Source organism: Schistocerca piceifrons, chromosome 5 (assembly GCF_021461385.2).
Source record: "Schistocerca piceifrons isolate TAMUIC-IGC-003096 chromosome 5, iqSchPice1.1, whole genome shotgun sequence".
In the NCBI taxonomy this organism is placed as follows: Eukaryota; Metazoa; Arthropoda; class Insecta; order Orthoptera; family Acrididae; genus Schistocerca; species Schistocerca piceifrons.
Window position 1 is genome coordinate 17,589,076 of NC_060142.1, and position 25,909 is coordinate 17,614,984.

Below are 25,909 nucleotides of genomic sequence, written 5' to 3' on the forward strand. Positions count from 1 at the left end.
CCTCTAGAGACTCCCACCCGAGTTCCTGAAGCATTTCCGTAACACTCGCGTGATGATCAAACCTACCAGTAACAAATCTAGCAGCCCGCCTCTGAATTGCTCCTATGTCCACCCTCAATCCGACCTGATAGGGATCCCAAACGCTCGAGCAGTACTCATGAATAGGTCGTATTAGTGTTTTATAATCGGTCTCCTTTACAGATGAACCACATCTTCCCAAAATTCTACCAATGATCCGAAGACGACTATCCGCCTTCCTCACAACTGCTATTACATGCTTGTCCCACTTCATATCGCTCTGCAATGTTACGCCCAAATATTTAATCGACGTGACTGTGTCAAGCGCTACACTACTAATGGAATATTCAAACATTACAGGATTCTTTTTCCTATTCACCTGCATTAGTTTACATTTATCTGTATTTAGAGTTAACTGCCATTCTTCACACCAATCGCAAATCCTGTCCAAGTCATCTTGTATCCTCCTACAGTCACTCAACGACGACATCTTCCCGTACACCACAGTATCATCAGCAAACAGCCGCACATTGCTATCCACTCTATCAAAAAGATCATTTATGTAGATAGAAAACAACAGCGGACCTACCACACTTCCCTGGGGCACTCCAGATGATACCCTCACCTCCGATGAACACTCACCATCGAGGACAACGTACTGGGTTCTATTACTTAAGAAGTCTTCGAGCCACTCACATACTTGGGAACCAATCCCATATGCTCGTACCTTAGTTAGGACCCTGCAGTGGGGCACCAACGCTTTCCGGAAGTCGAGGAGTATGGCATCCGTCTGATACAGTTCATCCAAGGTTCGCAGGATATCATGTGAAAGAAGGGCGAATTGCGTTTCGCAGGAGCGATGCTTTCCAAAGCCGTGCTGATGCATGGACAGCAACTTCTCTGTCTCAAGGAAATTCATTATATTCGAACAGAGAATATGTTCGAGAATCCTGCAACAAACCGATGCTAAGGATATTGGTCTGTAATTTTGAGGATCCGTCCTTCTGGCCTTCTTATATAGAGGCGTCGCCTGCGCATTTTTCCAGTCGCTCGGGACTTTACGTTGGGCAAGAGATTCGCGATAAATGCAAGCTAAGTAAGGAGCCAATGCAGTAGAATACTCTCTGTAAAACCGAATTTGAATCCCATCATGACCTGGCGATTTATTTATTTTCAACCCATTCAGCTGCTTCACAACCCCAGGGATGTCTATCACTATGTCCTCCACACGGGAATCTGTACGAGACTCAAACGGCTGTATGTTTGTACGATCCTCCTGCGTGAAAGATTTCTCAAATGCTAAATTTAAAATTTCAGCTTTCGTTTTGCTGTCTTCCGTTGCCAGGCCAGACTGATCAGTGAGTGACTGGATGGAAGCCTTCGACCCGCTTACCGATTTTACGTAAGACCAGAATTTCCTTGGGTTTTCAGCAAGATCTTTCGCTAAGGTATGACGGTTGTAGTGGTTGAATGCTTCGCGCATCGCTCTTTTTACAGCAGTACGAATCTCTACTAACTTTTGCCTGTCCTCATTCTCCCGATCTTTCTTGTACCGCGAGTGCAACTGTCTTTGCTTCCTGAGCATTCTCCGAATTGCGCTGTTAAACCACGGTGGGTCTTTTCTGTCGGTAAGCCACTTTTTCAGCACATACTTGTCCAATGAGTGATTTACAATGTGTTTAACATTTGGCCATAATTCTTCCACGTCCATCGTACCGGAAGTAAATGAAGTCGATTCATTTACTAAGTGGGATGCTAACAACTTCTTATCTGCTCTTTCTAGTAAGAATACCCTCCTAGCCTTCTTGACCGACTTTTTAACTTTCGTAACCATAGTCGTAATGACAACATCGTGATCACTAATCCCTGTCTCAAGAATGACACCGTCGATGAGGTCTGGTCTGTTCGTGGCTACCAGATTTAAAATGTTTCCATTACGCGTTGGCTGTCGATTTAGCTGCTCAAGACAGTTTTCGGATAATGTGTTCAAAAGTAATTCACACGACGGCTTCTCTGTACCGCCTGTAATGAATCCATAGACATCCCAGTCTATACTAGGTAGGTTGAAGTCGCCTCCGACTAATATTTCATGATCCGGATACTTCTGCGAGATAGGGTATAGACTGCCTTTGAATGATTCTACAATTGTCACAGTGGAACCTGGTGGCCGGTAATAACACCCCACAATTAACTTTATTTCCCCTAGCCCTGTTAAACGTGTCCAGATAACTTCACAATCACACTCTACTTCGACCTCAGTAGACAAAATATTTTTGTCAACTGCAATGAAGACACCACCTCCTACGGTGTATAATCTGTCTTCCCCATACACGTTCCAACCCTCGCTGAATATTTCAGTGCTTCCTACCTCAGGGTTCAGCCAGGTCTCAGTCCCGAGGACTTCAAGCAAAGGGACCCCGATCCACTCTGGGAACGATGCTGCAAATAGAGAGCTCTGCTTGGACACCGCGTGTGAGGCCAGCGGTCTTTACCAAATCCGCCAGCCGCCTGTACGAACTGAGGATCGCCTCAGAACCCAAGCGACAGGCGTAATTGGTGCCGACGTGAGCAACTACCTACAGACGACTGCACCCCGTACGCTCGATAGCCGCAGGCAAGGCCGCCTCCACATCTCGGATGAGGCCCACCGGCAGACAAACCGAGTGCACGTTGGATTTCTTTCCAGCCCTGTACCCTATTTCCCTAAGGAGCTCCCAATTACCAGCAAGCCTTTGCCCCCGTATGGCTGCTCGGGCCGTGCTGAAGGAGCGGTTACCTGCCCACTGACATGATGAACGGGCGAGGCCAGCCGGCCAGGCTCCACATTGGCTCTCCGCCTCGAGCGACGCGAACGCGTTGCAGTCCGCCACCCACCCTGAGGTGAGGGCGGCCCCAACGCGCTGGGTACACTACAAGTTGCCTCGGCGGCTGAGTCAGCGGACGCAGCAAGTGACATCAGGGGTGTCTCAAGCGACGCGCCAGACCCTCCGCCGTCGCTGCACCTCGAGGCAGCAGCCTGAAGGCGGCTGACCGTGGCCAACAGCACGCTCAGCTGCTCGCGAACCGCGTCCAGTTCCTCCTGCGCCCGCACACAACACGCACACACCCTATCCATCCTACTGCTAATAGCTAACGACTCAGCGAATTTATACTCTACGGCTATCAATAAGCAATATTACTCCTCTCAAATACGAGAATACGCAAGGATTTCATGTAATTAAATATGCAAGCGCACAAACACTCGGAAAGAAATTAAGAATCAAACTACAAAACAAATATGAAAGCTAAATATGCGACTCGCTACTGCACTGCTGCTGCACTGATTTTGAGAGAATTAGCATGAGTCTGTGACTTCACTTGAGGTATCAGTTCTCCCTGCTCTGGCAAACACCAGCTATCATGCAAGACCGTATGTAACATAAAAGTAGCGAGGGCTTTTTGATTGTAACTATGCCCTTTGTTCCTCTTCATATATGTGATAACGACGATGTAACAGGAGGGTTTTGATATTGGGAAGCTCGGGTAGGCCGTGAGAAACGACACCCAGCTGGTGTGGGTGTGGACCTAGTATATTTTTTCGGACTCTCTACATTATAAGTGATAATCACGCTGCTTAACATTACTGTGATCAGTGTTCCAGCAAGAGGAAAGAAAGGAGATTAGATCTGATGTGAGAAACTACGATTAAATTGCGTCGAAATCTGTAAGGGGCATGAAAGATTTATGTGCAAAATTATGTCCAGTCATTAGGACAATACAGATTTTTGTGGGAAATTGGTATTTCCAGAGCCACAATCGTCAGGAGGAGGTATTTCCGATACTAGGCCAATGTCGAATATCACCAGATTGGCGCTACGATCGTAATATTTAACTCTGTAACTGGTTAATATGTGGTTGGTTTCCATAGACAACTGTGCCTGGCGTGTGGGTTTATGGCGAAAGTACCCAGTGACCGTAACGAATGGGCATTTCTGCTTAAGGTACGAGTCCTGCTGAGTGTTCGGACTTGTACAGGCAGGGTACAAGCACGCAGCTAACCTAACAGTGTCGTCCTCTGGGTGGGTGAATAGCGAACTGTGTTGGGCAGTCTTTACAGTCGCATGTTTTGCGCGCATTCACCGTAACGAATGGGCATTTCTGCTTAAGGCACGAGTCCTGCTGAGCGGTCAGACTTGGACAGGCAGGGCACAAGCAAGCAGCTGACCTAACAGTGTCATCCTCTTGGTGGGCGAATAGCGAACTAATACTAAGTATGTGTTGGGCAGCCTTTGCAATCGCATGTGTTGCAAGCTTCTCTGATTTTTATGTTGAAATTTGGGAATATTGAATGTGGCGAATGTTTGCACTGGACAATTATTTCCCCCCCCCCCCCCCCCCAACTGTAACGGCCAGGTTGACGGCTTAGACTGCCGTTCTCCACATTTCCCCACATCATTCGCTTTGAGACAACTTCGACTGTGATGCGTTTTTTGCATCTAGGTGGAAGAGTCACTTTCCCCCGCCCCCCTCCCCCACCCTATGTAAATGGAAAGGTTGGCGGCCTAGACTGCCATTCTGCACGTTTTACTGTGTGTCTTTGGTTAAGAGAACATCGATTGTGATTTGTTGTTTGCAGGTAGATGGTGAAAAACTGGGGAAGAGAGACCTTCTTGCTCTGTAGACATGAGAAACACATATGATTGTGAGTATTAAAAACCTGAGGAGACTTTGTAAAGTACAAAGGGTGATATAAAATCTATTATATCATTGATATCATTATTTGTTAAAAAATATAAATGTAGGTCCTAGGTTCCTCTATTTCTGGGTTATCATGTAAGAATCCTCGCAGATGCGATTCGTTTCAGGTTATTCGTCGGTTTCCAGCACGTTCCATAAAATATCTCTGTAAAGTCTCGGCTCTCTAGAGATATAATTTCCACTCTTTATCTCCAGAATTATACTGTGCAAGTGATCAGTAACATACAGCTGTGTGTTTAATATCGAGAAAAGTTGGGTAAATCGTATGGTATTCTAGCAAACAATGTGAAAGTGCATGAAAATTGGAAATTTTCATCTGATACTCGTTGATTTCAGGATAAAGGTGTATCTAAATGCAGTTTTTTAGTGTGTATTATCGGATAATGCATTGATATCGATTTCGACATGGATGAATTAATTCAGAAAGTAAATGTTCTTGTAATCGCAGAGACTCTAGATGGACACTACTTGTTGCAGAAACCATGTAAAAAGATTCTTAGATAGAAACTTGATAACAGAGGAAACGGGTAGTTCTATTCATATTTTATAAAGAATAATGATATCAGTGACATAACATACAGGAGTCAGCACCGTTAGCGGACGCCATTTTGCTGGGTTAACCAGCCCAGCCTTTGTACACCCATCAGGAGAGTGGGCAGCGTCCACAGAGGAAGCTCTGAACGTGCATCAGGCCAGTGTGTATGGGGGCAGTTGCCTCGTAAGCCTTGGCTGCAGTGCATGACTAAATGACCTCATGGGGAATATCTAGTGTCGTGACTATTTACAGTGCATGTGATTATGTTATTGTATGGATTTGCGGTGTATGTATGAGTGTCTGGTGGTCGATAGCTATATGCAGAATGCAGAAGTGATGATTTTGTATGGTGTGGGTTATGAACTGTGCCTACTACAATGATATAGGACCGTTGGAGATCGGTTTCACGCCGAAAATGTCAAGATTTCGTCGACAATAACAGAGAAGTCTAACTGACGAAATGTTTGATAGTTTCCGTATTTAACTGTCAGTGCAGTATTACTATTGTGCGTTTTTTTATGAGTACAAAGTGGTTTTCCATTGAGAGTACTGTGCTTTGTCCTTCTGTAGAAATTTGCTTGCACAGCAGCAATAGCAATTTGGAGGGTGCATTGAGTAAGAAACAATGAGAATGCTCCACTCACAGGAAGTTCCATGACGTCATGCAGTCCCAAGACATCCTTTGTGGGGGCGGGAGGGAGTGGGGGCATAGGAGTCTCTGCAGACTGGTGAGAAAAAGACAGGGGCAGAACAGGGTACATACGGAAAGTTCCGTGACGTCACAGAGTCACATGATGTCTTCTTTGTTTGAGTGTTCAGGCAAATCAGTTTCTTCTGGTTCGGGCAGGGGGGGGGGGGGGGATTTCATCCGCCACCTGCCACTGAGGCTTTAGAGCACCTCCATACCAGCAGTTGTAGGACATCGGAAGTCCATCCAGTTGTCTCGTCTGTTGGACAGTGCATCGAATTCTAGGACAATCTTTTAGACATCCAATTCTGCTCTGTGCGCGTGCGTATTTTTCTTTTTTTTACGAGCTGTTGTGGCTTTCGAAACATGTCATGTACTTTTAGACGTGTAATTGACCTCATTTTCCCATCTGCACTTAGACACCAGTGTGTTTCGAAAAGTGAGGGAAATAAGCAATAAGAGCCTGATCGTCCCATACACCAGCAGCAAATATAAACTAAGCCTACTCAGCGTTTCACTAAAGCGATGAACACCACAGCAGCAGTGCTACATAGAATTTTTTCTCTCTGACAGTGGCTTCACACAAGCAGCTGAAACTCCAAAAAGTAGTGCGCGTCCTACTCAGAGTTACACAGATATATATCTATTTCTTCGCAGTTGTAGTTGAAGGGAGCGCTCTAAGAAGAGTTGGAGTCTATCTGTTACTAGTTTCGAGTGGTACCGTGAATTTTTTTCAGCAGGATAGTACCTGTTGTGTAACATCGTCAGTTTCGGCCTATATTGTGAATTTGGAAATAAATAAACTGCATGAAATTCATACTCGAATATTGTTTAAATTGTAATCCTAAAGATTGTATAAACAATATTCCAATGTAATAATTGTTTAATGCTACGTGATTGACGATGTAGTAGAGATCTTGAGGTCCTCCCAGCCCAGCAGCTTGAGTGACCGATTTTTCAACCAATTTCCAGAGGTGGGAGGGTGGTGGTGGGTGGGTGAAGTCATTAGAGTGAGGGGGGGGCTACGTTAATGGAGGCAACACAACTGCCTTATTTTCTCCCTAAAATTTGAATTTCCTGCCACTTTTTGTGGGTGCTGGTGAAGGGGCAGGGGTTAGGTAAAGGGTGGGGCAGGGAAGGTATTTCTCAGTGAGGTGGTGGAGGAAGGGCGAATATGGCAAGTGGAGAAAACCCTAGACGTGCGTTAGTTAATTGATCAGTTTAGTTAATTTGATATCAAAGTGTCCCAGTATGCCCTACTACTGCTCATGGCAGTAGCACGTGTACATTGAACCAGCTTCGCTGTTTTCGAGATAATCGTTCACAGCCTCAGCGTAATAATAATCTGCCCTGTGTCAAAGTCGCTTATATCAACAGTTCGCCATTTACAGCCAATATCTTTGCTGGGTTCATACTCTGTCCGTGTTTGCTCCGCTTACGTACGTGTGCTCCTCTGTACATGTTTGCTCCTCTTACATATTACAACAACCGCGTCACTTGCCCGCTACGCCACCAGGCAGAGCATCCAAAGTCGTGGTGGGCAGTGACCATAATATTTCGGCTTATCACTGTACTTTATGTAGTGGGTAAACTGTGTGAATTTGTGTTTGAGCTTACAAAATGCGTGAAGAGTATGCGCAAACAGTGCTTTCAATTTCAACGACTTTCACCAGGTCGAGGTCCATCCTACATCTACATCTACATCTACATTTATGTTCCACAAGCCACCCAACGATGTGTGGCGAAGGGCACTTTACATGCCACTGTCATTACATCCCTTTCCTGTTCCAGTCGCGTATGGTTCGCGGGAACAACGACTGCCGGAAAGCCTCTGTGCGCGCTCGAATCTCTCTAATTTCACATTCGTGATCTCCTCTCGAAACCTGGACAGCAAGCTACACCGCAATGCAGAGCGGCTCTCTTGCAGAGTCTGCCACTTGAGTATGCGAAACATCTCCGTAACGCTATCACGCTTACCAAATAACCCTGTGACGAAACGCGCCGCTCTTCTTTGGATCTTCTCTATCTCCTCTGTCAACCCGACTTGATACGGATCCCACACTGATGAGCAATACTCAAGTATAGGTCGAACGAGTGTTTTGTAAGCCACCTCCTTTGTTGATGACTACATTTTTTAAAGACTCACCCAATGAATCTCAACCTGGCAGCCACCTTACCAACAATTAATTGCATATGATCATTCCACTTCAAATCGTTCCGCACGCATACTCGCAGATATTTAACAGAAGTAACTGCTACCAGTGTTTGTTCCGCTATCATATAATCATACAATAAACGATCCTTCTTTCTATGTATTCGCAATATATTACATTTGTCTATGTTAAGGGTCAGTTGCCACTCCCTGCACCAAGTGCCTATCCGCTGCATTTCGCTGCAATTTTCTAATGCTGTAACTTCTCTGTATACTACAGCATCATCCGCAAAAAGCCGCATGAAACTTCCGACACTATCTACTAGGTCATTTATATATATTGTGAAAAGCAATGGCCCCATAACACTCCCCTGTGGCACGCCAGAGGTTACTTTAACGTCTGTAGACGTCTCTCCATTGAGAACAACATGCTGTGTTCTGTTTGCTAAAGACTCTTCAATCCAGCCACACAGCTGGTCTGATATTCTGTAGGCTCTTACTTTGTTTATCAGGTGACAGTGCGCAACTGTATCGAAGGCCTTCCGAAAGTGAAGGAAAATGGCATCTACCTGGATGCCTGTATCTAATATTTTCTCGGTCTCTTGAACAAATAAAGCGAGTTGGGTCTCACACGATCGCTGTTCCCGGAATCCATGTTGATTCCTACAGAGTAGATTCTGGGTTTCCAGAAATGACATGATACGCGAGCAAAAAACATGTTCTAAAATTCTACAACAGATCGATGTCAGAGATATAGGTCTGTAGTTTTGCGCATTTGCTGGACGACTACCTGTGCTCTTTTCCAATCATTTAGAACCTTCCGTTCCTCTAGAGACTTGCGGTAAACGGCTGTTAGAAGGGGGGGAAGTTCTTTCACGTACTCTGTCTAGAATCGAATTGGTATCCCGTCAGGTCCAGTGGACGTTTGTTGATTTCAGTTGCTTTTCTATTCCTTGGACACTAATTTCGATGTCAGCCATTTTTTCGTTCTTGTGAGGATTTAGAGAGGGAACTGCAGTGCGGTCTTCGTCTGCGAAACAGCTTTGGAGAAAGGTGTTTAGTATTTCAGCTTTACGCGTGTCATCCTCTGTTTCAGTGCCATCATCATTCCGTAGTGTCTGGATATGCTGTTTCGAGCCACTTACTGATTTAACGTAAGACTAGAACTTCCTAGGATTTTCTGTCAAGTCGGTACACAGAGTTTTACTTTCGATTCACTGAACGCTCCACGCATTGCCCTCCTTACGCTAAATTTGACATTCTGTGTCTGCTAAGGACAACGAACTTTGAGAGTCAGTGCGACGATACCAGAGGCCGATGTCTGGCCCTGCTGCTGGACACCAGCGTTCTGCCGGACCCGCGACGCGCAGCGCACCGCTGGCCGCCGGCCAGACCCCACTTGCTCGCGCACACGGCGCTGCAGTTTCTCTGCGTCTGCCGCGCTCACAGTGTCCGCTGGCTTGTATTATTCATTGCTCTGTGAGGATAACTCGTATGAATGAAACAACTGAGTTCTGGTGTATTCTTCCCATGTGTTCCGAAAACTACGTACCCTGTTCCGCAGACACATTTCACTCTGACACCCCAGATATTGCGAGGGAGTCCGTGTTTCTAACAGTTTGATATTATTCTGACTCTTCTAATGTTATTGCACTGATTCGAACAGTTACTTGGCCACAGCGCGTCGTACATGGACCGCTGCAGCCTCACAGGCTTCGTGCAGTGCAGCCTCAGCTGTCAGTATCGGATCTCACCACCTGGCCTGGTGTTCGTGCTTGACGCGTGACGTGCACCTCACGCAGCATCCACGCTGACGCGTCTTGACCACTTCATACACTCCAATAGAGATCTCGTGGTTTCTCATGCTTTCAGAATTTGAAGCTTGACAAGTCTGTCTGCTATCAGACCCCGGTGCCCGCATTTACTGTATTATATACTGTATGTGCTCTGCGCACAATAGCCTCACCGATTTAACTCCTCACGCTGCAGGAAGGATGCTGTACTGAAGTAATACGATGACGGTAAGATATCCGGCAGAGAATTAAAAAAATGTATATTATATCAGTATAAAATTTATGTATTTTCTCCATTCTATATTGTGAAAGAAAATGCTGACGAAGAGAACATGGGAAGTGCCATAAACCGATTTCCCAGAAACTTCGCTCAGTGGAAGAGGAACCAAAATAAGCCAACAAGTGTCTCGGCTTCTTCGCAGACACTCGCCCATTTCTCACAAAAAGACGGTCAACAACTTCAGTGCTTAATGTGCGTCATTTATCGCAAGGTGAGCTCAGCACTAGTGACGAGTGTCGCCTTGTGCGTCGAGCGAGCAGGTCGTAGTTAACTTCCGCCTGTGCCGCAGCGCCGCTTGTGTCGAAGCTACTCAGTCTTGTTGGTGAATCGGCCGGAGTCACATCGTAGTTGCGTAGCGGAGTTTGTCGTCGTTTTCCTCTTGGCGGCGGTGTTTCCTGCCCGCGCCATGGTGTCTGTCGAGTCTCCTAAATCTGTTCCTCGTCGAGCTACTGTCCGTTTCAGTTTTGACAAGAGTACGTGTCGTGTTCAACCTGGCTCCTTAGAAATTCACGATTAGTTGGCTGATGTTATCCGTGTTACACCTGATCAGATGGATACTGCTTAATTTGATTCTGATTTGTATGCGTTCTTTGTGAAGTTTTGTGATCCCGTTCAAGTAGAAAGACTTCTTTCCTGGGTTGGCTCTAAAGTGTTGTTCACACATCGCGATGCGGCACTCGAGTATACTCGGGTTAGAATTTATAACCTTCCTCCTGCAGTGGACGATTCAATTTTCCGTTTGGAGTAATACGGTATACCCGATGGGAACGCTCGTCAGCACAACATCGCTTCCAGTGTTATAGTGGTATGCGGACTGTGGACATGTGCGTTAGAAAGAATATTCCTTCCCACTTAACTATTTGTGGCTACCGAATAGATGTTGCGTATGCAGGGCAAGAAGGAACATGTTCACTCTTAACGAAAGCCGTCATCTCAGATCTCATTGCCCACGCCGTACTACTGTTCTGACGTCGTCTTATGAAAAACGTCTTCCTTTAATGTTAGCAGACATAGTATCTTCGCAGTCAGGTGATAGTCAGTCTCCAGCTTTAAGCGATGCAGAGGCAACATTACCCCCTACTCTTCGCGAATTTCCACAGCTACCGGCGCGTACCAGTGCGGCCTCTGTCCACGAGGGGACGACGGCTCCTGCAGCCCACGTCAAACGCCGGCGGATCGAGGACTGTACAGATTTCGAGGACGCCCAACTCCAGTCTCGTTCTTCTGACGCGGCGTTGACAGAGGGTGCACCTTCTGGCGGTAATGCGTTGTCTACTGATGTTAATTGTGATTCCAGTATTACCAGAGAGGATGTAGCTGCTTCTGTTGATGTTGAAATGTGCGTTCACTCTGCGTCCCCCACTTCACCCGTCGACGTGACGGTTCCCTTGGGTTCCTTCGTTCCCGCAGAAACGTCGCCTGCTGGCCAGCCTTTGCAGTGTTCCAGTGCAGTACCACTCCTCCTCCACGCTGAGACGGTGGGGCAACAGGATTCTACGGGTTCTTTTCCTGATGATGCCATCCGACACCGGCACTGTCTCTTTTGTACCTGATGTTGCTGTTGGTCGTTCTGCGTTGTGTTCCCCTATTTCCGATAATTGCGGTGACTACGGCTCCTCTATCAAATCGGAGCTTGACGTCCCCCAACCCCTCCACATCAAGAGTGTATGTTTTCACGGAGTGGTGTGAAACAGCGTTTTCAACCTGCACGTGCAGCTTCGCGTCGTAAAAAGAAAAATGAGGATTCCTCGTCGTTCGGTGGCAAGGACTAGAATTATAGATTCTTTCACTCGTCTCCGGACATTAAGAAGAGACGGACGTGATAGTGCTTTTTCCTTGATGTTGTTTTATTGACTTTACATGTGTTAACGGATGCAGGCTTTTTCATTTCTAACCCTCAATGTTAATAGGATACGTTCCCTTTTAAGGCTTGCTGCGTTACGCAAGTGAATTTACGATTCCTAAACTGATATTGTGTGTCTACAAGAGGTATTGTTCGATGTGTTTTGTCTTCCTGGATATTCTATATTTTTCAATGTAGCGCCTGAAAATTCTACCAGAATGGCTTTGCTTTATCGAGATGGAATCCCGCTGACGGAGTTCAAACGATAGATGATGGTCGTTATGGGCTGTAGCTTTTATGACCTCACCTTAATTTTCTTTACGCTCCGTTTGGATCCGGTCGTTCATCCGATCGCGCACGGTTTTTTTAAGGAAGAAGTTGTTTCTTTACTCCGGCGGAACGCGTGCAAGGTTTTGTTCGGTGGCGATTGTAACTGCGTCTTACGCCGTGTTGATCAGAGCCCCAGTTATACAGTTTGTCGTGAACTTAATGATACGGTGACGTCCTTGCATCTCCAGGATGCTTGGGTTTGCAAATATCCTACATTGGTGCGGTTTACGTTTTTTACAGCTACTTCAAGTAGCCGATTGGACCGCTTTTATTTCTCTGCCCCCATATGTAATCAGCTTTTATCGATTGTGTAATTCATGCCCGTTTCACTTATCACAGTGCTGTTTCAATGACTTTTAACCACGTCCCACAGCCGGTCCGTCTTTCGCGTCTACAACTCACAGATCCCTCTCTGGAAGGTATCGTCGCACACGTATAGCGGCGGAAAACCCAGTCCCAGACGCCTTATTCCTCACTTCTAGAATGGCGGATTCTAAATACACTCAAGAATTTTAGCGCTGAAAGAATGGCTGAAATAAGGCGCACTAGGGAATTTTACTATGCAGTCCTTCCTGATCTTTACGATAGTGCTCGTGATCCCTCTTGTGTGTCGTCGACATCCACCGTGTGAAGGAAAAACTTCTCCAACTGAAACGTAGTCGAATGGATGGCGTCCGACTGCGTTCCCAGCCTATTTGAAGCGTACAGGATGAGTTAACCTCTCTCTATCATTTTCTCCGGCTTCACAAGCGATCTCAAAGGACGTGTCTTTCTACCATTCGTTCTCTAGATGGGCGTGGGTGGTCCTGATAATCTGATATCATGCGTGAACTTTACCAGTACTATTCCGAACTTTATACTGAAGTGGATTCAGACGGTCCACCGTCTGTTGATTTCAGCTCCGTCCTTGATAGTGTTGTTACACCAACTGTCCTGGAAGAGTTTTCTCTGTATTCCATCGCGATGATATACTTGAGATTGTGGCTCGTTCTCCCTCCCACAAATCACCTGGTCCCGATGGCCTTCCCAAAGAATTTTATATTCGATTTTGGACCTTAATAGGAGATACGATAACTTCCGTGGTGAATGAAGTGTTCCACGGAGACCTTCTCCCGCCCAGCTGTAAGGTTGCTAAAATTGTCCTGATTCCCAAAAAGCCGGGACGTTTTCGTGAGGATCAGGTCCGCCCGATAACACTCTTCAACTATGATTATAAAATAGGGGCGCTAGAGGTCAGTAGCCGACTATCGCTATTGTTGACTTCCATCATCGCGAGCCATCAAAGTTGTCTTCCGGGCCGTACTCTCCTGACTCCCGTTGCTGAATGTCGAGACTTAATTTCGATTGCTTCCACCATTCCCGGGCAAGCGCTTTGCTTTTCATTGATTTTCACCAAGCGTTCGACCGCATTCATCATGGATTCCTTATGCGAGTATTGACGCCTGTTGGTTTCAACGATGCTGCACGACGGCTGTTTGGCTCTCTAATCACTGGTACTCGGAACCCTTACTGCGAACTATAGCTGCTACTTTGGGTGGCTGGTCGCTGCTGGGAGAAAGGTTTTCCATTCGCGTATATGCTGATGACGTTATGGTTCTTCGCCGTACCCGTGATGATATACCACGACTGAAGGAACTTTTTGATGCCTTTTGTCGTCTTACGGGAGCGCGGGTTAATGACCATAAATGTCGCTTACTCAGTTTGCGACGATTTGATGCTGTTGAAATTCCATGGGCTTTGAAGGTCGCCCGATATCGATCGTTGAGTGTTAATTGACAGTTTTCCGCTAAAGATGGCTACGATAAACTGGAAGTCTGTCACGGATAAGATTCAGAGAGCAATCACTGAACACGAGTGCCGCTCCCTCTCACTTCTTCATAAGGTTCGGGCCTTGGAAACGCATGTGTTAAATTAGACAAATCTTTCCACTTCCTGCGACGATGTACCGGAAGTTGCAAAGTTTAACTGGCAGGTTTATCTGGAGCCACTATGTATTTCGCGTGCGTTATGGGGTCATGGCGCGGCCACGTTTGCAGGGAGGTTTGGGCCTCCCTGACATTCGGGTTAAGGCTTCTGCCTTATTCATCCGTTGCACCGTGGTAACGTGTCAACGTCCCCCCCGCCCTGAACCCCCCCCCCCCCCCCCCCCACGCCCAGTCACTTACAGCTCGCCTTTATGTCTGTATCCGACCGGCGAATTTAATACCTCTAGTAGATATTGGTACGATTAGTTATAAACTACGGAACGTTAAGGAAATTTTTCTTGAGGTCAGTTATTTAGGAGTAAATATCCATTCCCAAGCGAATCTCTCCCTGAAAATGCTGTTAAGCCACTGGCCAGTTTCTCATAGTCTTCCCTGTGTGGAAGCCCTGTCGCCAGAAACGAACTGGAAGATTGTTTGGTCTAACATCAGCCTCCCGATTTTCCCGATGGAAGTGGCTTCCTCGTGGTACCAAGTTGTTCATGATGTTGTACCTACCAACGTGCGACTTTTTCGAATTGGCGTCAGTGTAACGGATCGCTGTAATCGTTACCTTGAAACTGATACATTATCTCGTCGGTTGATTTCCTGCGGTCCTGACCGCTGGAGATGGCTTCGCCGAAAACTGGCTTTTCTCCTCAGGGCGTCGGAGGCGGCTGTCTCGGGTGAGATTCTCGTGCGTCCCGATCTAAGAACAATACCATCATGTGGCCTGTTGGACATTATGTCCACTACGTGATGGTGAGTGGATATGACGCAGATCCGTGTGCCATTTCCCAATATATGGCTACCGCCCACTGAACGTGGCCAGGATGCCCCGTTATTGTGAATTCTTTTCTAATATGTTGTATCTTGTTTTTCATCGACAAGGAGTTCGATGAGTTGCCATCCCCCCCTTTTTTTTCTATTTTTGTGGACTCACTTCTATGGATTTAGACGTTCCACGATGTGTAAGTGACGGAGGAAAGAATGTGTGGGCACGTTACAATTAACGCCCCATTCCTCCATATACGTTTTTCTGATTTCACCCTTTTGTTTTAGTCGTAATGACTTCCTTTATTTTATTTTAATTGATTGCCTTCAATAACTGCTTTGGATGAAAAGAGTTAACATTGTCGTTCTTTGAAGGGATACACTGCCATTTGAGTGTATATTTCCGTGTGTTTCCTGTGTGCCCAAAAAAAGGATGGATAGAGCGTCTGCCATGTAAGCGAGATAAGCCGGGTTCGAGTCCCGGTCGGAAAAAAATTGAAGTTGGTATAAACACGCTGGACACGCTAGGTACACGGCATTTCCTCCTTCCGCGACCGGGGCCTTGAAAAAAAAAAAATGGCTAGCGTTGCTGCCTGCGGATCACGGGGTCCCGGGTTCGATTTCCTGCCGGGTTGGGGATTTTGTCTTCCCTAGGAATAAAAAAATGTGGTGCAGTGACTAGCGTCGAGGCCTCTCATTTATGCGTCCCGTGTTCGAAACCAGAATATTTCATCATTTTCTTTTCATTTACCTGCCCATGTCCGTAAAAAGTTATTACATGAATGTTTTACAGTGTATACCGAAATAACGTGGTGCTTATTGACCTACTTACACTATGCCTAGTGTTCGAGTTAAAAAAAAGGAAAACAGCAATGAATGAAAAATTTATTTGAAATTGTTTTTGGTAAAATTCCTATAGTGTATATTGATTTATAATTAGTTGCATTGCCAGTTTTCCAAGAGGTGATCGGTCATGCGTGATTTGCCGCGAAATTATTGCCAACACGTGAAATCTTCAGCATTGTTAATGACGTGTCTTTCACGAGTGAGAGCCACTGAAAGAAATGTCGCTGTGGCAAATCTGCCTCTGTGCCATGCTCGTGGTGTTCGGAATTTCTGTGTTTCTAGTATTCCTGCCATAGGTATCATGGAATGGATTGTGCCAAATCTTCCCGAAGAATAAACGTAAAAATGAAATATAGGAACTAAGAATTGACACCAGTATGAAATACACTGATGACACAAAACATTTTGACTACCTTCTTAATAGCTTGTTTATCCGTCCTTGTAAAGAAATACATCACTGATTCTGCTATCACGAATCCGACAGTTCGTTGGTAGGTATATAGGTCCGTGCCATTAGATTCCTACGCACAGGTCATGTAATTCATGTAAATAACGGGCCACTGATTTACGTACGAGGTGATGCTGCCTAATAGCGACCTAGGTGGGTTCCATAGGATTCACATCAAGCGAATTTGGTAGCCGAGACATCACAGTGAGTTTACTATAATGGCCGGGCGGAGTGGCCGTGCGGTTCTAGGCGGTACAGTCTGGAACTGAGCGACCGCTACGGTCGCAAGTTGGAATCCTGCCTCGGGCATGGATGTGTTTGATGTCCTTAGGTTAGTTAGGTTTAATTAGTTCTAAGTTCTAGGCGACTGATGACCTCAGAAGTTAAGTCGCACAGTGCTCAGAGCCATTTGAGCCATGTACTATAATGTTCCTAAAACCACTGTAGCACTGGTGTGGGTCCGAGTCATGGACAATTATACTGCTGAAACATGACGTCGTTGTCGAGGAAGACATCAAGCATGAAGGGGTGCAGGTGGTTCGCAGTAAGCCTGTCTTCCATTTCTACCACATGTCCCACGCAAGTGCAGGAGAATGTCTCCCACAGCATAACACTGCTCCCACCAGCGTGCGTCCGAGGTGCGCTGCACGCTTCGAGTCGTCGTTCACCTCAATGTAGGCGTCTGTGAAGACGACAATGGACATAGTGTAGTGAAAAAGGTGATTAACCCTAAGAGTCTGTACGTTTCTATTGATCGACGGTAGGACCCCGATGGTTCCGTGCCCAGTGTTATCGTAACTGACGATGTCGTTGGGTCAACATGTAAACACGTACAGGTAGTCCGTTGCTGAGCTCGTGTTCAACAATGTACAATGACTGGTGCGCTCCGAAATACTTACGCGTGCACCAGCATTATGCTATTTCGACAGAGATACCACAGGTCACCCCCTATCCTACTTTACAGAGCAGACAAACCTCCCAACCCCACGCTCTGTCAAGAATCGTGAACGTCCAATCATTTAGCGCCTAGCGGTAGTTTCACTGTCCCTTTACCTCTTTCCGCAGATGCTCACAACAGCAGCACGCAAACATTAGACCAGCTTCGCCCTTTTCGAGATACTCGCTCATTGGCTCTGCTCCACTTACACCTTTTGTTACCGCGTCCAACGTCGCGTAGGGCAGTGGCCAGTGTACATAATGAATGTATGACACTTATTGTGACACCTAATTGCTATTTTACAATTGATACAACAGCCTTTCAGTTCGTAACTTGAAAGGAAGCATTCGTCTAGTTACCTTCTACGGACGTGGGCACATAAATGAAAAAAATAAAATAAAATAATGTAATCGGGTTTCACAAATGGCACGCAGAAAGTGATGGGCAGTGGGTCCAGCCACAAGGCCACAAGTTACGCGCTAGCAGGCGCATAGAATACCTCTAAAACCGTGACCGTCGTTTTCTCAGAAAAGGTCGAGTGTCGACGGATAAGCCGAGGCACATTTTCCCTTATTTTGGCTCCTCTTCTACTACACCAAGTTTCTGGGAAATCGGGTTACGGCACTTGCCGTGTTCTCTTCGTCAGTAAAGGAAATAAGCCAGCACAGAAACTCAGCTAGTTTCTCATCGATTTATTCCGTAGCATTTTTGCACGCATCTTAGAGCACTTGGTTTACCTAGTTTGCAACTGGGACTATTAGCAATAATTTATACATTAAACCAGTCTTAACGTACCAAAAATAGCTGGCTTTCCATATTTATCTCTGTGGACATGGATAATTTCATCACATGTAACATGAAAGCTCAGTTTATACATAATGACATTACGAGTACTCGTAGTAAACAACATCAAAAGTACCACGCCGCTTGTAATCCTGCCGACGTGCCGCCTCCGAGAAGCAGCGGACTGAGCTTGCCGTGCATCGAACCGGGATTAACGGCGCGGGCTGCTGAGCCGGCCTGCATCTGATCGTTACGTGGTTTTCCACATCGCAATGGGCAAATACGTGCTTCATTCACATACTAAGCAAACATTTACAAAACATTCTCATACCTGAACGACAGATATACAGTCGGGTGCTCAGATACAGTTTTGGGTTTAGATCGAGACTGATGACCGTCGATTTAGTTTCTTAAAACATATAAGCGTCATCATGTATTACGGAACGACGAATACTAGCTACGGTGGCCAGGATAATGAGTTGCCATCTAGTCGCAACAGCGTCTCTCGTGGAATTTAAGTATTACATTACATACAAGCTTTATCTTGCTTCTAATGCTCAGCTGGAGCTTGTTTCTCGTGCGTACGGCTGCTTTGTTTGAAAGTTTTACGTAAGGTTTTGTTAGTTAAGAATCTTCGAATGTAAAAGAAATCCCAAGAGCATGTTCCATAAAATCAGCGAACAAATTCAGCCTGTGGCTGAAATGAAATATATGTGTAAAGTCGTTTTTCTTTGCCTTTGATAAGACTGTAGCTGTGCATATGGGTCATACGTCTTCTTACTCGGTTTTCCGTCGTGCCCACACGCATGCTGCAAAGGTATAGATGCCTGTTGCTTTTGTTCTTACAATTAAATACGAAACAAATGTAAAATTTCTCCTGGTATTATTCTGAACATAAGTTCTGCTAGTGTGGATGTTTACATGTTTGTGTACTAATTATGATTCAGGTTGCTTTGGCTGAGATAGCGAAGTCGGAAGATCACTGTGAAGAGACGTAACGGCGGTATGCGCATTGCGTTGAGTCATTAACTTCTCACGGCTCATAGCAAATCGCGTCCATTAGATGCCGATCATTTTAACGTGCCTTGCGCTTATTACGAGCAAGGAATTATTGCGGATGTTTCGGTCATTCAATGATGCTGTCGGGTTTGGGTCCCGTCAGAAAAAGGCCCCACTGAATTGTACTGACTGATGGTAGTTGACCAAAACTAGCTCAGGTATTTGCTAATAACGTATCTGTCTTTTTCCTGAGCATACTACGTGTTCACATCAGGCACAACCGCAATGCGTTATTAAAACCATATTCCCACCATCTAAATGTTGAGTTGGTTTCTCTGGCGATGATTACCTTTTTGATGAAGCCTTTGAATACCGTCAATTTCCCCCCTGCGGAGTCGGGGGTAAGAATAGGCCCGCGGTATTCCTGCCTGTCGTAAGAGGCGACTAAAAGGAGTCTCAAACTTTTCGACCGTATGTGATGGTCCCCTGTTGGGTTTGACCTCCATCTCTCAAAATTTTTCCGAAGAGCGAGCCGATTGGGGAAGGGCGCCTTATTTGGTGCATTGTGTCCATCTAGCGATCAGACCTTTCGCCAGCTTCTCTGTCGTTGCATTGCAGCCGTGCCCGCTCTCCATCTCTTGGGCATGGATACGTTCCTGCGTGCACTTTCCACCTTGCGCTGTGCAGTGCCACTTTCTGCACTGACGGCGACCATGGACCACATGTCACCTAACATCCAGCACGGTAGCCAGTCCGTTGTGGTGGGGCCGCCATGTACCCTGTTGGTTGTAGCCCCCTGACAACTCAGGGATCGCTCTACTGATGCCTGCGCCGTTAACTCCCCACGTATGCCAAGGAGTAGATGCCCATCTCCCTGGGGCATCGGGACTCCCGGCAATGGCCATCCTGCCACGTGGCTATTGCTGCGGCTGGGTGGCGCCCGTGGGGAGGGCCCTTGGTCGGAGTAGGTGGCATCAGGGCGGATGACCTGCAATGAAGGTGGTACATCATCTCTCGCTGGCGGCCAGCCACCAGCAGTCTCTAAGCGTTCGACGACTCATTTTAAAGCTAACGTTTATGACCCCAAATCGTTCCCATCCCTGGCCACACCATGGGAGGAACGAAAGGCAATGAATGACAGTGACGTGTATTCGCCCAGGTATCTCGTCTGTACCAGAGCTGATGGTGACTCGTTTCTATCTGTGAAGCCTCAGTTCTTTGTAGAGCATTTAGAGGACAAGTTTGGGGAGGTGGAGGGCTTGTCCAAAATGCGCTCTGGGTCAGTTTTGATAAAAACGGCATCCTCTGCCCAGTCACGCAGGTTACTTGCTTGTGACAAGTTGGGGGATGTTAACGTTACCATTACCCCACATAAGAGTTTAAATGTGGTCCAGGGTATTATTTTACATCGGGACCTACTTTTGCAGTCTGATGACGAGCTGCGCGCCAATTTGGAGCGCCGTGGTGTACATTTCGTCCGGCGCGTTCATCGGGGTCCGAGGGACAATCAGGTAGCTACCGGTGCCTTCATATTGGCCTTCGAAGGTGATACATTACCAGAGAAGGTCAAGGTGATGGTCTACCAATGTGACGTCAAACCCTATATCCCTCCCCTGATGCGGTGCTTTAAGTGCTGGAAGTTCGGTCACATGTCCTCTCGCTGTACTTCTAGCCTCACATGTCGAGATTGTGGACGCACATCTCATCCCAATACTCCATGTGCTCCGCCTCCCGTTTGTGTCAACTGCAGAGAGCCTCATTCACCTTGCTCGCTGGACTGCAGTATCTTACAGAAAGAACGCAATATCATGGAATATAAGACCCTGGACCGACCGACCTACACTGAGGCTAAACGGAAATTTGAACGGCTACATCCCGTGCACATGATGTCATCTTATGCCTCCACTGTCACTCCTGCTCCAGCTCCTTCAGCTGCAAGATATACAGTCAGCTCTCAGAGTCAGAGGACCTCACCTGCCCTCTTGACGATGGGGGCCCCTTCTCTCGCTGTTGCTCCCACACCATCTACCTCGGGAGCAGCACCCACTAAACCACCGGGGACACCAGTCCCCACTTCTAAGCCGGAGAAGCGTAAGTCTTCTTCGGCTTCTCTCGCTCGGAAGGGATCCCTTGGGTCACTCCCTTCCCAGGTTCCTACCAGCGGCACAGCAGACACCAACCAGTGGTTGAAGAAGCCACAGGTCGCTGGTCGACGGGCTTCGCGATCCTCTTCGGTCCCGGAGACTGACTCCAATAAGCCCTCTCAACAACGGCAACCAAAGGAACAGCGAGAGAAAACGACTTTGAAGACCCATAACTCCAAGACACCTGCAGTGGCACCTACTCCACCGCTACCTAAAAGCTCTGCGTCTGAGGATGAGGTGGAGATCCTTGCGTCCGCTGAGGACCTCGATCCCGCCGGTCCCTCATATGCAATGGATAGCACTTGCTCGGGTGCTCCATCAGAGGCAGCAGGTGACCCAGCGGCGTAATATGCCTTCCCAGTCCCGTCACGCCTATCTCCACCATGGACAATACCATCCTCCCACGGAACTGCAGCGGTTTCTTCCGCCATCTAGCTGAGCTCCGCCAACTTATCCGCCTTCACCCTTTCTTCTTCATTCCTCTTCAGGAAACTTGGTTTCCAGCAATGCAAACCCCCGCCCTCTGTGGCTATCAGGGTAATTATAAGAACCGGGCAGCTTATGAAAGGGTGTCGGGTGGCGTCTGCCTCTATGTCCTTCACACTCTACACAGCGAGTCTGTCCCTCTCCAAACACCTTTAGAGGCTGCCGCTGTTCGGGTGTGGACGCCACAGGCTGTTACCGTCTGCAGTCTTTACCTTCCACCGGATGGTGTTGTCTCGCATCATGTCCTGGCTGCGCTGATAGCCCAATTGCCGCCACCTTTCTTGCTACTGACTGGGCTGACTGGGCTGACTGGGACTTGTTCTCCTCCACTGCCGTTATTGAGCCTCTCTCTAATGATGACATTGATACGGTGGTTCAATCGGTCACCACTGGCATCATTACTGCTGCCGAGTCTGCCATTCCCCGTTCCTCTGGGTCCCCTCGGCGACGGACTGTGCCTTGGTGTTTGGCTGAGATCGCTGCAGCGATTAAAGATTGCCGGCGGGCGCTCCAGCGTCACAAGCGACGTCCCTGCATTGAACACCTCATCAACTTCAAACGGCTGCGCGCTGGGAGCGGTATGTGTCCACCATTGGCCTCCATGTCTCTCCATCGCAGGTCTGGACCAAGATCCGACGCCTCTATGGCTATCGGTCCCCTGTCAGCGTCCCTGCACTCTCACTGAATGGAGCAGTTTGTACAGCCTCTGACGAAATTGCCAACAGCTTGGCAGAGCATTTTGCTCTGAGTTCTGCTTCTTCCAATTACCCACTGGCCTTCCGCTCCATTAAAGAGCGGACGGAATGTCGGAGCCTTTCTTTTCGCACCCACCACCCAGAATCTTACAATGCTCCATTCAGTGAGTGTGAATTTCGCAGTGCCCTAGCCGCTTGCCCTGATACCGCTCCCGCGCCAGATGGCATCCACTGTTAGATGCTGAAACACCTTTCAGTGGACTGCCAGCGGCGCCTCCTCGATCTTTACAACCATCTTTGGGTCGAGGGGGAGTTTCCGTCGCCATGGTGGGAAAGCATTGTCATCCCCGTTTTGAAACCTGGAAAGAACCCTCTGGAGGTGGACAGCTACCGTCCCATTAGCCTCACCAACGTTCTTTGCAAGTTGCTTGAACGGATGGTGAGCCGACGCTTCAATTGGGTACTGGAGTCTCGGGCCTTCTGGCTCCGTCTCAGGGTGTGTTCCGTAAAGGCCGCTCCGCCACCGACAATCTGGTAAACCTGTAGTCAGCCATCAGTAATGCCTTTGCCCGCCGTCAGCACCTGGTCGCTGTCGTTTTCGACTTGCAGAAGGTGTACGATACGACATGGCGTCATCACATCCTTTCTACGCTTCATGGATGGGGTCTTCGGGGTCCTCTGCCGATTTTTATCCGTAATTTTCTGTCGTATCGTACCTTCCGCGTGCAAGTCGCGGCCTCCTATAGTTCCTCCCACGTCCAGGAGAATGGTGTGCCACAGGGTTCTGTTTTAAGTGTCTTCCTGTTTTTAATAGCCATTAACAGGCTCGCTGCTGCCATGGGAAATTCTATCTCCGCTTCCCTGTACGCTGACGACTTCTGCCTTTACTATAGCTATATTGGCATTGCAGCTGCTGAACGTTAGCTATAGGGTGCAATCCGCAAGGCGCAGTCTTGGGCTGTAGCACATGGTTTTCAGTTTTCGGCTGCCAAGACCCGCGTTATGCATTTCTGCCGGCGCCGAACGGTCCATCCTGCGCCGCGGCTTTATCTTGATGGCGAACTTCTTGCTGTGCTGGAGCCCCACTGGTTTTTGGGTGTTGTTTTTGATGCCCGGTTGACTTGGCTGCCTCATATTCAGCAGCTTAACCAGGCGTGTTGGCGGCATCTAAATGCTCTGAGATGCCTGAGCCACACCAGCTGGGGCGCCGACCGGTCTACCCTGTTACGGCTCTACCAAGCGTTAATCCAGTCCCGTATGGATTATGGGAGCCTGTCTTATGGCTCCACTTCCCCATCGGCGTTGCGGGTACTGGACCCAATACTACACAGCGGGATACGACTTGCCACTGGTGCCTTCCACACCAGCCCTGTGGACAGTATACTCGTGGAGGCAGGTGTCCCTCCCCTGCAGTTTCGGCGCCAACGTTTGCTGGCCGCTTATGCTGCCCATGTTTTCAGCTTGCCTGGGCATCCAAACTATCGTCTCCTGTTCCCCCCAATTGGTCGTCCATCTGCCAGACCGTCGGCCCCAGTCAGGTTGTACGATCATGGTCCGCGTCAAAGAGCTTCTCTCCGGGCTTAGGGTTTTCACTGCTCCACCTCCTTTCCGGGCCACTTTGCGTACACCCCCATGGTGTGTTCCTCGCCCTTGCCTTCGGCTCGACTTGGCACAGGGCCCGAAGGACTCAGTCTCTCCAGAGGCCTTCCGCCGCTGCTTTTATTCCATCCTGGCCACGTATCAGGGCTCTGGCATTGTTTACACTGACGGTTCGATGGTTGCTGGTCGTGTCGTGTATGCGCTAACTCTAGGGGACCATTCTGAACAACGTTCCTCGCAGGATGGCTGCAGCGTTTACACTGCTGAGCTGGTTGCCATCTTTTGTGCCCTAGAGTATATCCGCTCCTGCTCAGGTGAGTCCTTCGTTATCTGTAGCGATTCCCTGAGCGGTTTACGAGCTCTCGACCAGTGGTTCCCTCGTTCTCGTCTGGTGATGGCTATCCATGAGTCCCTTCATAGTCTTGCCCATTGCGGCCACTCTGTGGTCTTTGTGTGGACCCCCGGTCATGTCGGTATCCCGGGCAATGAACATGTTGACCGCCTGGCGAAAGAGGCCATCAGTAAACCATCTCTGGATGTTGGCCTCCCAGAGACTGCTTTGCGGGCAGTCCTCCGCCGAAGAGCTTTTGCGCTTTGGGACGCTGAATGGCGCGATCGGATCACGCCCAATAAACTCCGTGCCATTAAGGAGACGACGACTGTGTGGCGGTCATCCATGCGAGCCAACCGCCGGGACTCAGTCGTCCTTTGTCGGCTCCACATTGGCCACTCCCGGCTGACACACAGTTATTTACTGCACCGGGGGGACCATCCTCTATTTCGCTGTGGGGCGGCTCTGACAGTGGCCCACATTTTGTTGGCCTGCCCCGTTTTAGCTGTGGTCAGGCAGACATTTGCGCTGCCTGATACGCTCCCTGCCCTTTTATCTGATGACCCTGTTATGGCTGGCTTAGTTTTACGTTTTATTCAGGCAGGGGGTTTTTATCGCTTACTATGAGTGTTTGTTATGTTCTTTTGTGTTGATTCTGGCAATTGGCCTACGATTTTAATGTGAGTTTTGAATGCGTTTCTCGGTGGTTGCTTTTCCTTTTTTGTTTCTATGGTCGGCCAACCACCGTCACACTCTGTGTGATTTTAGTTCGTCTTGTCTGGTCTTTGTCTCAGTCTCTCTTGTTCTGTGTTGTCTGTGATCTATTCAGTTACTCGTTTTTATTCTCTGTGAGTGTTTTTAGTATTTGGAAAAAGGGACTGATGAGCATCGCAGTCTGGTCCCTTTAATCCCACAAACCAACCAACCATACCGTCAATTTCCATGAAATTAGACCGCCTCACCTGAGGAACAAGCAAAGCTATAATGAATTTATATCGAGGGATAGTGAAGTAACGAGTCACGTCTAGTGGAACTACAGCTGAAGGGGTACCACCGGACGATCCTCTATACTAAATTATACAGCTGTATTCTTTAAAGTTTGACTGCTCGCTGGGTGCTTGAACTGCGACCAACTTCTTCATCCACGAGGGACACGGTGTCTCGCCGGTAGTGATGTGCTCCACAGTGAGACTGCAGGTAGCAACCTTCTCCTGCATCTATCTAGCTTACTATGAGGCATTAATACCTTTTACATAGCGATTCATGCTTTCGTCAAAGATCCATAACTCCATTTAAATGTGGCTTACACATTACACGTAGCTGTTCTCATTTTTCTAATTTATCACTTTGATTCTGTACTCACCGAACAACAATAATAAGATGATTATCTAAGACAAAACATTACGCCGATTAAGGCGTTCTTTGGATTAAAATCATGCTGTCGGTAATACATATGTGGTAAAGAGCTCTGTACTCAGCTGTGGACTACACCGTCAAAGACCGCCATCTCAGTGTGTTATAATAACATCA

General features: G+C 47.7%; 1 protein-coding gene across 1 annotated transcript in view; it reads right to left on the minus strand.

Annotated features, from left to right (window-relative positions):
* LOC124798089 (zwei Ig domain protein zig-8-like) overlaps nt 1-25,909 on the minus strand; it is a gene marked incomplete at its 5' end in the record, with an annotated part of 169,720 nt that overhangs the window by 108,217 nt on the left and 35,594 nt on the right. The window lies entirely within an intron of this gene.